Genomic DNA, 10379 nt, shown 5'->3' on the forward strand with positions numbered 1-10379 from the left:
ACTCAGTAGACTCCAAAATGCTTTGATAATAACACTGGGGCTTTGTTAAGTCCCAAGGTTTGAAAAACCATCCCTTAGGAAAAATATTTGAAATTGCTTGAAAAGGATCAGTGTGGTAAAAACCATCTTCCATGGATAAAACATTTTGAAAATAGGCTTTATCATACCAATCCGAAGTTTTCTTTGAAAGCTTTGTTTGGGAAAGAATAATTTGGGATGATGAACTTTCTCCAGAAAGAACTACATTTTGTGAAGAGGCTTTAGAAATTTCTTTAGAAATGGATTTTTCTTCTTTAGGGGAAATCTGACTTTGAGAAAAGCTTTGTAATACAAGCATAAGTTCAGGGGATTTAGAAATGGATTTCATCCATCCATTTACCTGCTCTTGAGAGGCGATGGCTTTAGATTTGGCTTCTTCGTCTTCAATCATATCGATCCATGATTTGATTGGCATGGCTGAAGAAAGTAATTTTTTTTTAGGAGGGGAAGATTGGGAGGCTTTAGAAGGTGTCTGGGACACAGGGTCTTTGAGGATCCCTTTCCCTTTGTTGTTCCTTTTGGGCGGCATTTATCTGTTTTGAAGGAATTCCCTGGTTAGAAAATCAGGGAGAGAATTTGTATCTCCTTTAATAAACTCAATATCAAAATAAAAAACGTTCAAAATGGCTTGCCATTGTGCAAAAATCTGTTTCGATGCAATGTTTTGAACATCTTTTTCTAAAACATGTTTTGCAGCTTTGCAATCAATCCTAAGCAAAAATTTTTGATTTAACAGATCGCTTTGAAATTTCGAAATGCACAGAATAATAGAAAGAATTTCTTTTTTGATAGTAGAATAGTTTTTCTGACAATCATTCCAGTGAGCTGAAACATATTGTACTATTTGTTCTTTATTATCTTCCTTTTGTTTTAATATGCCTCCATAACCTAAATCTGATGCATATGTTTCAACAATTTTAGGTAATGCAGGATTTGCAAGAAATAAACATGGAATGTTTTTAACAGAATTCTTTATTAGTCTAACAGCTTTAGTATGTTCATCTGTCCAAGCAACAAGATTCTTTTTTAACCTATCATGCAGTGGTTTAGACATCCTATTGATGTTAGGACAGAAATCAAGAACATAATTTAAACTACCTAAAAACCTTTGTAGTTGTGTTTTATCAAGAATTTTATCAGGAAATTTATCAGCAAATAAAAGTGATCGCTCAATAGGCGTAATAGTTCCTTTCGAAATATAGTGACCAAGGAATCTGACTTTTGTTTGAAACAATGAGACTTTAGAACTAGAAATGGCTAGGCCAGCCTTTCTAGTGGCAAGGTAAAAGGTTTTTAAATGTTTGAAATGCTGATCAATTGTTTGAGAAAAAATCAACACATCGTCTATATAAACAATGCAAAACTCAGAAAAAGGATTATAAATATCATTTATGATTTTTTGAAATTCTGAGGGTGCATTCTTTAGTCCAAATGGCATTACAGTCCATTCATACTATCCAAAAGGAACAGTAAAGGCAGTTTTATAACGGTCTTTAGGGTGAATTTGAATTTTCCAAAAACCAGATTTCATGTCAAATTTTGAAAAAATAAAGGCAAAACACAATTTCTGGAGCAAATCTTTTTTATTAGGTATGGGATATCTAATCCATTTTAATGCTTTATTTAAGGGTTTGTAATTTATTACAAGTCTTGGTGTTCCTTTTTCTATTTCGGAATTTTTATTTACATAAAAAGCGGCACAAGACCACGGGGATCTAGATTTTACAATGAGTCCTTTAGTTTTTAAATCTTTTATCTCATTTTTATAGTGTTGTTCCAATTCCATGTTCATTTGGATTGGACGAGCTTTAGTGGGTATTTGTTTTTCATCAAAAGAATTTTCATAGGGCAAATCTACCAAATGTTGTTTTCTGTTCCAAAAAGCAGATGGTAAATCAGCGCATATTTCTTTTTCAATGAGATCTTTAAATTCAGAGATTTTTCTTTGTATAAAGTCCTTTTGTAATTGGCTTTCAATTCTTTGTAAACTTAAATCATTTTTTAAACAAAGCAAGTTATTTTGTTTAGATTTAAGTATGGCATTGATTTGGTTTTGGTAAACAGAACAAGCTTTAACAATATTTAAGTTTCTTGTTTTTGGTTTCTCAATAAAAGGGAAAACAAGTTTTTGGTTTTTTGCTTTAAAAGATATACTATCATAATTGACAGTATATGCGGTGATAAGATTTATAAACGGAGTTCCTAAAATGACAGTATGGTGTATGTCATTTGTAAGAAGAAAGGAAGTTCTGAATTCAAAGCTATTGTTATGCACTGAGGCATCAACTTTTGATTTAATTTTTAGTTTTGAATTATTGGCGGCTGACAGTCTTTCCTTTGTCTTTTCATGAAATTTTTTAGGGACGATATCCTCTTTAATGCAATTTAAATCGGCACCAGTGTCAAGGAGGGCAATGGTGTCAATTTCAAAATCTTTAGAAAAAATTAAAGTGATTTTAATCATGTATTTTCTGGTAGTGATTTGTTTTAAAACAAAAAGAAAATCATTGGGGATAGATTCAATGTTTTCAAGTTGTTGCCCATTTTCTTCACCAGAGTTTGATTCTTTATCAGAATTGTCTTCCAATTGTTTTTGCAATAATAGCTGGATTGTTTCTGAGTCATTTTTCTGCTTCTCTTTTAATTCTTTAATTTCAAGTTTGATTTCTTTAATCTCTTTCTGAAAGTCTTGGATATTCACTACTAGAAAAATGGTCTTTACTGATACTTGTGTTCTGACACTTTATTTAAAAGTATCAGTATATACATATATTTGGATAATTTTCCGCGTTTAACAGATATGTATCACTAATTACTAATACTGAAGTATCAATAGCTTTAGTAATAGCGATCAATGACGTTTAGGTATCAGCAATTAAAAATTATCATTTTAATTTTGTTTTAGTCCGAATTCGAACCCAAGACCTCTTAAACCTAGAGCTTCTACATTGAATCAAAAGACCACTAGGCTACGAATTATTTTTAATTTTTTTAAAGTTGTATTTTTTGAGTGGATAAAAACAAAACAAATGAACAAGTCTTATCTTATCCAAAATACAACTTTTCAACTCCCTCTACCAAAGTATTCTTTCCCTCTTAAGCTTCCCAGATCTGAAAAATCCCTAACATCCAAATTGTCAAAAAGTGGGTGAGCGTGGTGCATTTGGATGCGGCTTCGGGCCTGGTGGCCGCGGTGACCGTGGAGGCCCACGTGACCGTCGCCACGCTAGACACAGAGAGGAAGAAGAGAAGTGGGTCCTAGTCACGAAACTCGACCGTCTAGTGAGAGAAGGCAAGATCAGGAGCCTCGAGCAAATCTACCTCCACTCGCTCCCAATCAAGGAGTATCAAATCATCGACACGCTTATCGACCACAAATTGAAGGACGAGGTTTAAGGCCTTCGTCGTCGTCGGTGACACGGACGGCCACGTGGGTCTTGGCGTTAAGTGCTCCAAAGAGGTTGCCACTGCCATCCGTGGCGCTATCATATTGGCGAAGCTGTCGGTGATTCCGGTGAGAAGGGGTTACTGGGGTAACAAGATCGGGAGGCCACACACCGTGCCGTGTAAGGTGACCGGTAAGTGTGGCAGTGCCACCGTGAGGATGGTTCCGGCCCCACGTGGTGCCGAAATTGTGGCGGCTAGGGTTCCAAAGAAAGTGCTGCAGTTTGTTGGTATTGACGATGTTTTCACATCTTCTCGTGGGTCGACCAAGACTCTTGGAAACTTTGTCAAGGCAACCTTTGAGTGTTTGTTGAAGACATATGGCTTCCTTACACCTGACTTCTGGAGGGAGACTCGCTTTGTGAAATCTCCATACCAAGAGTACACAAATCTTTTGACGGCAAAGCCCATCAGCAAGGCAGTCATCACAGAAGTTGATCAAGTTGAGCCTTAAGCTACTTATGGCTGCATGGAGAGGAGAGCATTAGAATGAAAGGCATTTTGGTCGACTTTATAGTATAGCTTTGTTTGTTACAGACTTTTCTGTTTTTTATTGCTGCAGGACTAGTATGTTGCTATTTGGGGACAATTGTTTGCTTTAAAGTTTTACAATCAGAGTTTTCTTGAATTGATGTTTATTTATCATTGGCTAAAAAAAAAATTGTCAAAAAGTGCTCAGCCATGATCCTGTTAAACCGGTGGCACATGTTCACCATTTGCCTTCAAAATCCTAACTTCTTGTTTCTTTTCTTATTTTATGATTTCGGGTCTCTCTTATTATCATTAGATCTTGAGTTTTTTTTTTGTTTTAATTGTTCTTTTAGGTTTAAATAAGTGATTTGAAGAAGAGCTTCTATGTTTCTTTGACTACTTGGAAGAAACTAAAAGGTATTATTTCTTTGGCTACTTGGAAGAAACAAAAAGATAAAAATTTAGCTTTTATTGTGCTTTTTTCTCTGCTACTTTCTTTTCTTTTATTGGCACCAAATAGCCTTTATTATATCTACGTTGGAAAATATTGTGTTTAGGGTGATCTTCACTATAAGGATAACTTTATTTTGCTGATGAACGACATTAAACATTTTTTACACTAAAAATAGAATTTAGTGATATTTATGGAATTTCAAACTGCTGTCATATAAAATGTTTGTGCTATAGGCTAGACATGAAATGCTCCACTTATAATATATAGCTTTCGTATAATCTTCATTTGTCAGATTTTTCTTTGGATTTATGTGCTCGAATTATGATCAAAATAATGTGAGATGTTATTCTAGCTTAAGTGATGATGCATGCTTGGACTTAACCTGTACTTCTTAGATTGGCTGCAGTAATTTTTTAGTACTGGGTTGTATAAATTATACTGCAGCTAGCTTCCATTGGATGAGAAACTAAAATAATGTACTTGTCAATTAAAAATAAAAAATAAAAAAAAATTGTCGAATAATTACATAGGGAATGGTGCAAACTTACACAGGTTCTTTTCAATGTGAATGGTGCAGACTTACATAGGTTCTCAACATTGCCATCAAAACCATTCAAGAATAAACATGGCCATTATATCAAATTGGTAAGTGTCACTTATGTGCCCGTCATTTGGTGGTTTTTCTAATTTGGATTCACATGTTCCTTTTCTAACCAACCGAACCTTGCTTCTGATGATTTTTGGTCTTCTTAGTTTTCCACAAAAATAGAAAACCAAGTTCGGTCTTTCTTTCTTTATTCGCTTTCCATCAAGGCATAAATCAAAGGAGAGCGCCCAGCTTCACAAAATGTGCAAATATATATGTATATATACACGTAGTTCAAGTGATTCTACTGAGAAATAGTACCCAAACCCCCTTACTTATTGAATTTACCATATTCCTACCAATCTATACTCTCCTGGCTGTTCCTTGAGAAATACAGAGATTTGAGCTTGACATAGTTTTCCAATAGGATCCTTAAATATATACATATAATAATTTATTACTCCAGTTGTTTATATATGCTAAAATTATTCAAACTGCAAAATTCTAAATTCCAGTTCCTTGTTGGTCACCCGAAGCTATATGCAGAAATGGCGACTTCATCTTGGAAAATTTTATTTGTATAATCTTTAAAATTATTATTATTATTATTTCAAGAACTCTATATTTTTACCGCAGGAGTGATATGTCAATTAAGAAAATGTGAAGGTTACGCACGCTTACACCTTTGTACAGGCTACAGCAATTCCAACACGGTGAGGATTTTTCTTTTTCTGTTGCGCATATATTTAGCCATCTCCTTCACCACTACGAAAGTGTTTTTTTTTTAATTTTTTAAAATTTTTTTCCTAGTGATGAAGGTTGAAATTAAGTTATTAAATAAAATAGAGGAGTTTAAGGAAATTAACAAGAATGTGCTTAATCGATCAAGTAGACGGTTAATTTATAAAAGAAATGCTTTGTGTGATTATCTGAAAATTGCAAAAGCGCTATTAGTTTGTCATTTCTATTAACTTTCTTTCTCTGCAGCAAAATAATTAAACATTGGAAGTATGTATATAAATAAGGAGGCAGCAAGGTTATTGGATTTCTTTAAGGGAATGAATGAAGTCAGTCCCTACACTAACTACTTGGCTGATGCCTTAGTAATTAATTGCTCAACATTATGATGTAGTTACTGGGAATCTAGTGAACAATTTTCAACAAGTAATTGTATTTTTACCTAGTTATCGTTCTTACTCTATTTAGAGTCATTAACTTATTATAAATAACCTTACCAAAAGAGAATAATCATTAACTCCCTTTTTTCTTATTTATATCTGTAGTTGAATAAACTGTATTTCTCTGGTATTTTTAAGGAAATAAACTACAACTTCCTTGTTCACTAATTTTTCTTTGAAATAACTGAGTTTACTTATAAATAGTGTATGAATATTTTTTCTTTAGAACAAAATATATTTATTTATATTAACCATTGTTTCTCTAATGGTTGGGAATTGGCAGCTAATTTTTTCTCCCTTTTCCATGTATGCATATTTGCTCAATGTGTTTGAAGTGTTTATTCCTCAACTTCACTTGTATCCTAACCCATACAGTCTATTGAACGGAGAAGCTGCTGCTGTGATAACGCCATTATACTACTCATATTCAAAGAGTGAAAGACAGTCATCATTCTCAATTTAGTTTCTAGATTTATTAAATTTAGCCACAAGTAGTAGGCATTTGATTGGATGGTAGAAATTTTTATGTATTGAATTTGGATTATTTAGTTATGAGAGTAGGATATCTCATATTTTGGCTATTGAAGTTGAATTTGTAATATATACTAATAATATTTAAATGTGAAATGAAAGATTTTGTGATATAAATTAATTTCTTTTTGTTATTTTGTGGTGCTTTTAATTTTACCAATAAATCAATAGGCAATGATCCAATTCAATTTTTTAGTTTTTTAAAAATAAATTAACTAGTGATACCATGGTAACAGTAATCATAGACACTAATAAAATATCAATAACTACTAACATTATGGTGTCATAATATCGGTGATAGTGTAGTAATAGTAATCACTGACACCACTTACAAGTGTCACTATTTTTCTGACTCTCAGATTACTGACACAATTAACAAGTGTCAGTGAAAGTAATTTCTGACAATATTCTAAAGTCAGTAAAGACCATTTTTCTAGTAGTGATTAGGAGTCATTGTTTTCTTTGTTTTCTTTTTATCCAAAATTTCAGTAAGGTCATATGTATTTTTTTTTATAATTGGGGCTTTAGAAGTTGAAGTTTCTGCTTTGCTAACATCTAAGGTTTTTAGAAGCTTATCAAGATACTCTCTTTGGAGAGTAGGATCATAAATATATTTTACAAGTTCAAGAAAAGTTTCTTGTTCTTTAGTCAAAACGTTGATTTTCTTTAAATAAGATTCTGTATCAGAATCACTATCACTGGATACAGATGTATTTGAGTCAATTAACTCATCAATCTGTAGAGGCTCACTATCTCCCGTCATGGAAGACTCAAAGTCAGAGAACTCTATAAGTAAAGGGGCAATTTTAGAAAATATCTCTTTGTCTAGGCCAAGCTCATGGAGCTTTCTGCTTATACGACAGAATTTTGCAGTATGGCCTTTCTTTCCACATTTATAACATGTGGCTTCTTTGTAGTTAAAAGGGGTTTTTGGTTTGGCTCTAAACTCTTTCTTTTTAGAGAAGTTGGGCTTCTTATAAGGCTTCGAGGGTTTCTTATAAGAAAGTTCTCTAAAATCTTGAAAGGGTTTCCTATGACTTTTTGAATTGTAATATTTTTTGTAAGGTTTCGAAGAACACTTATCATTACAATCCTTAGAAGTAGAAGTTTTAAAGGGGTCATAATTGAATTGTTTACAGAAACTACCTAATTCTTGCTTAGATTTCCTAAGCTCCCATTTTAGTCGTTTCTGTACCTTCAAATCTTGACAAATCTTTAAACCTTCTTTGTTGACAAAACTAACAAGTTCACCATAGGTAAGCTCATCATAAGGAATACGGTTGTCATACAGGGCTTTAATGGAATTCCTAACCTTTTCTCCTAGTAAGGTCGGTAAACCTGCAAGGAATTTCTCCTTCCAAGTTGACCAGTAAAACCAGCAATGCGAATTTTTGCTATGTCTCTATCAGAAGTTCCCGCCTGTATTTTATAGGCATTAGCTGCCATGGTTATCTGTTGCAATAATCCTAAGATGTTGTATTCAGACATACCATCAATATTCCACTCATAGACAGAAGATGCATTAAATCGCGATTGATTTAAAGCACTCGGTCAATTATCTATAACTAGATCTGGTGGAGTCTTGACAGTAGGTAAGGCTAAATCCCAATGGATTTTGTTGGCTTTAGGAGCAGATGGTTCATCTTTAAATGCTTCTATATCTGAAGAGGCTATAGAAACATTGTCATGTTCTAGTACACCAATCTTGCTAGATTGGACACTATCTGGGGCTATCTGGACCTTAAAAGAAGAAGAAGAAGCTTCTATTCTGTTTAATTGGTCTCTAATGGCTTTAGCAAAATCCGATTTTGACTTTTGAACAAGCTTTTAGCTAGTTTTCAAAACCTGAAAAGGTTTGAAAATAAGTTCCTTAAGCTTTTTATCAGAATCCGATTTTGCGCTAATAGGAGAAACAGCTATGGTTGACCTTTGGAATTGACTTTCTATCCTAGTCAACTGTTTTCCTATTGTATTTAAGTTAGTATTACAGAAATTATTCTGTTGAATAATACTACTTAAATTCGCATCAGAATCATTTGGTTTAGGGATTTTATAAGGTGAGGCTCTAATCTCAACAGGAGGTTCACCGTGGTTTATAGCTAAACTCCTAAGAGGTGGATGCTCAGATTCTATGACTCTATTGCTATCAGAAAGATTCCACTCAGGGATTTTCTTCCTAACAGTAATAGGGTTTGATTCTTTAAAAGGATAAGAAATGTTGTTATTCGAAGAATATATCTCAAACCAATCAAAAAACAATATATGAATTTTATATGAATTTACAAATTCATAATATGTCTCTTGAATTTCTTTTCTTTGATTTAGAAAATGTTTAAAAAATCAGAGTCTTTTTTCTTTATTATTAGCTGAATAGAAATCATTATGGAGGAGAGTTTTATCCAGTTCAAAATCTTTTTCAATAACATTTATCACATTTTCTGTGACAGCAGAAAATATAGGAGAAGTTGGAGGAGAAGGTTCATTCTCTTCTTGTCTTTGTTCATGTTGACTGCTAGTGTAGATTGAGTGCGGAACACTAGTGGTATAGTCAACAGAGTGAATAGAGGAACTAGGTATATTTGAAGTGGAAAACCTAGGTTGACTCTTTACAGATTGGAAAGGGAGATTTATAATAGAAGGTATTTTTGAAAATTTTCTTTCCAATGAAGGAATGCTTGAACATGAATCTTTATCAAGGAATCTGGATGATGTAGATCTCCGAAAGGATAATTTGACTTTACCATCTGAATACTGAGTCACATTTTGCAAATCTGTATTTGGCTCAAGTTGTTTTGGTATTACTGGAGCAGTGGCTCCTTCAAGAATCCATTCGTCTGGAAGATTGACGTCTTTCCATTGGATTGATTTTGGAATAACAGTATTGGCTTTAGATAGGTTAGTCTGTAAGAGAAGAGTCTCATCTCTTTTTGACTGGAATTTATGTTGCGTGCTAAACGCAGAAATCATGGCTTTGTAAGAAATTTTATAAATTAAGGCTACTGGAATAGATCCCTCAATCATATCATAATTGTGGGTTTTGATTTGTAAAATCATGCTTTTTAAAATGTTCTTGTCTTTTAAGAAAATCGTTATGTTTGGATAACAATTAAATGAAATGGGTCCTTTACAAAGACTTGATTCTATACTATTTAGTAAAGAATCATCAAAAGAGATGAATCGCCCATCTCTTAGGACAGCAAGTATGGAAGTATTAAGTCCTTCTTTAGTAAGGGGTTTTATGCCGACTTGTATTAAGCCGATGTGAATATAATTAAAATTTTTATCTCTTAATTTCTTTAAAGATTGTTCTGAAAACAAATGAATTGTTTCAAAAGGCTTTGAAAGGGTTATGTCACGTTCTTCAGTCTTTATAACATAATCATTCTTTAAAAAATCAAGCTTTTTTGTTTTATAAATCATTTCTTTATTAACCTTTGGTAATTTCCAATTATCAATTGCTTTATTAAAGTCTTCAATTACAAATTCTTCAGAATTCACAACATTCTTCGAATCACTAGTTCTTCCAGAGGAAGAGCTAGAAAAGGATGATGCTCTACAGAGTAGAGAATCCATGGGTTAGGACCTATATCTAAGTTTTAGTCCTGTCGGTATGGCTACAATTCAAGGCTAAGAATTAGTTTTACTGTCCTTCAACCAAATCGGGACTTACGACCAA

The 10379-nt window shown here is 33.2% G+C and overlaps 1 pseudogene; it reads left to right on the forward strand.

The window, feature by feature from the left end:
• Positions 1–395: 395 nt before the first annotated feature.
• LOC18039965 lies at positions 396–4075 on the forward strand (annotated as a pseudogene).
• The last annotated feature ends 6304 nt before the right edge of the window (positions 4076–10379 follow it).

The sequence above is a fragment of the Citrus clementina genome, unplaced genomic scaffold, assembly GCF_000493195.1.
Source record: "Citrus clementina cultivar Clemenules unplaced genomic scaffold, Citrus_clementina_v1.0 scaffold_6, whole genome shotgun sequence".
NCBI lineage: Eukaryota > Viridiplantae > Streptophyta > Magnoliopsida > Sapindales > Rutaceae > Citrus > Citrus x clementina.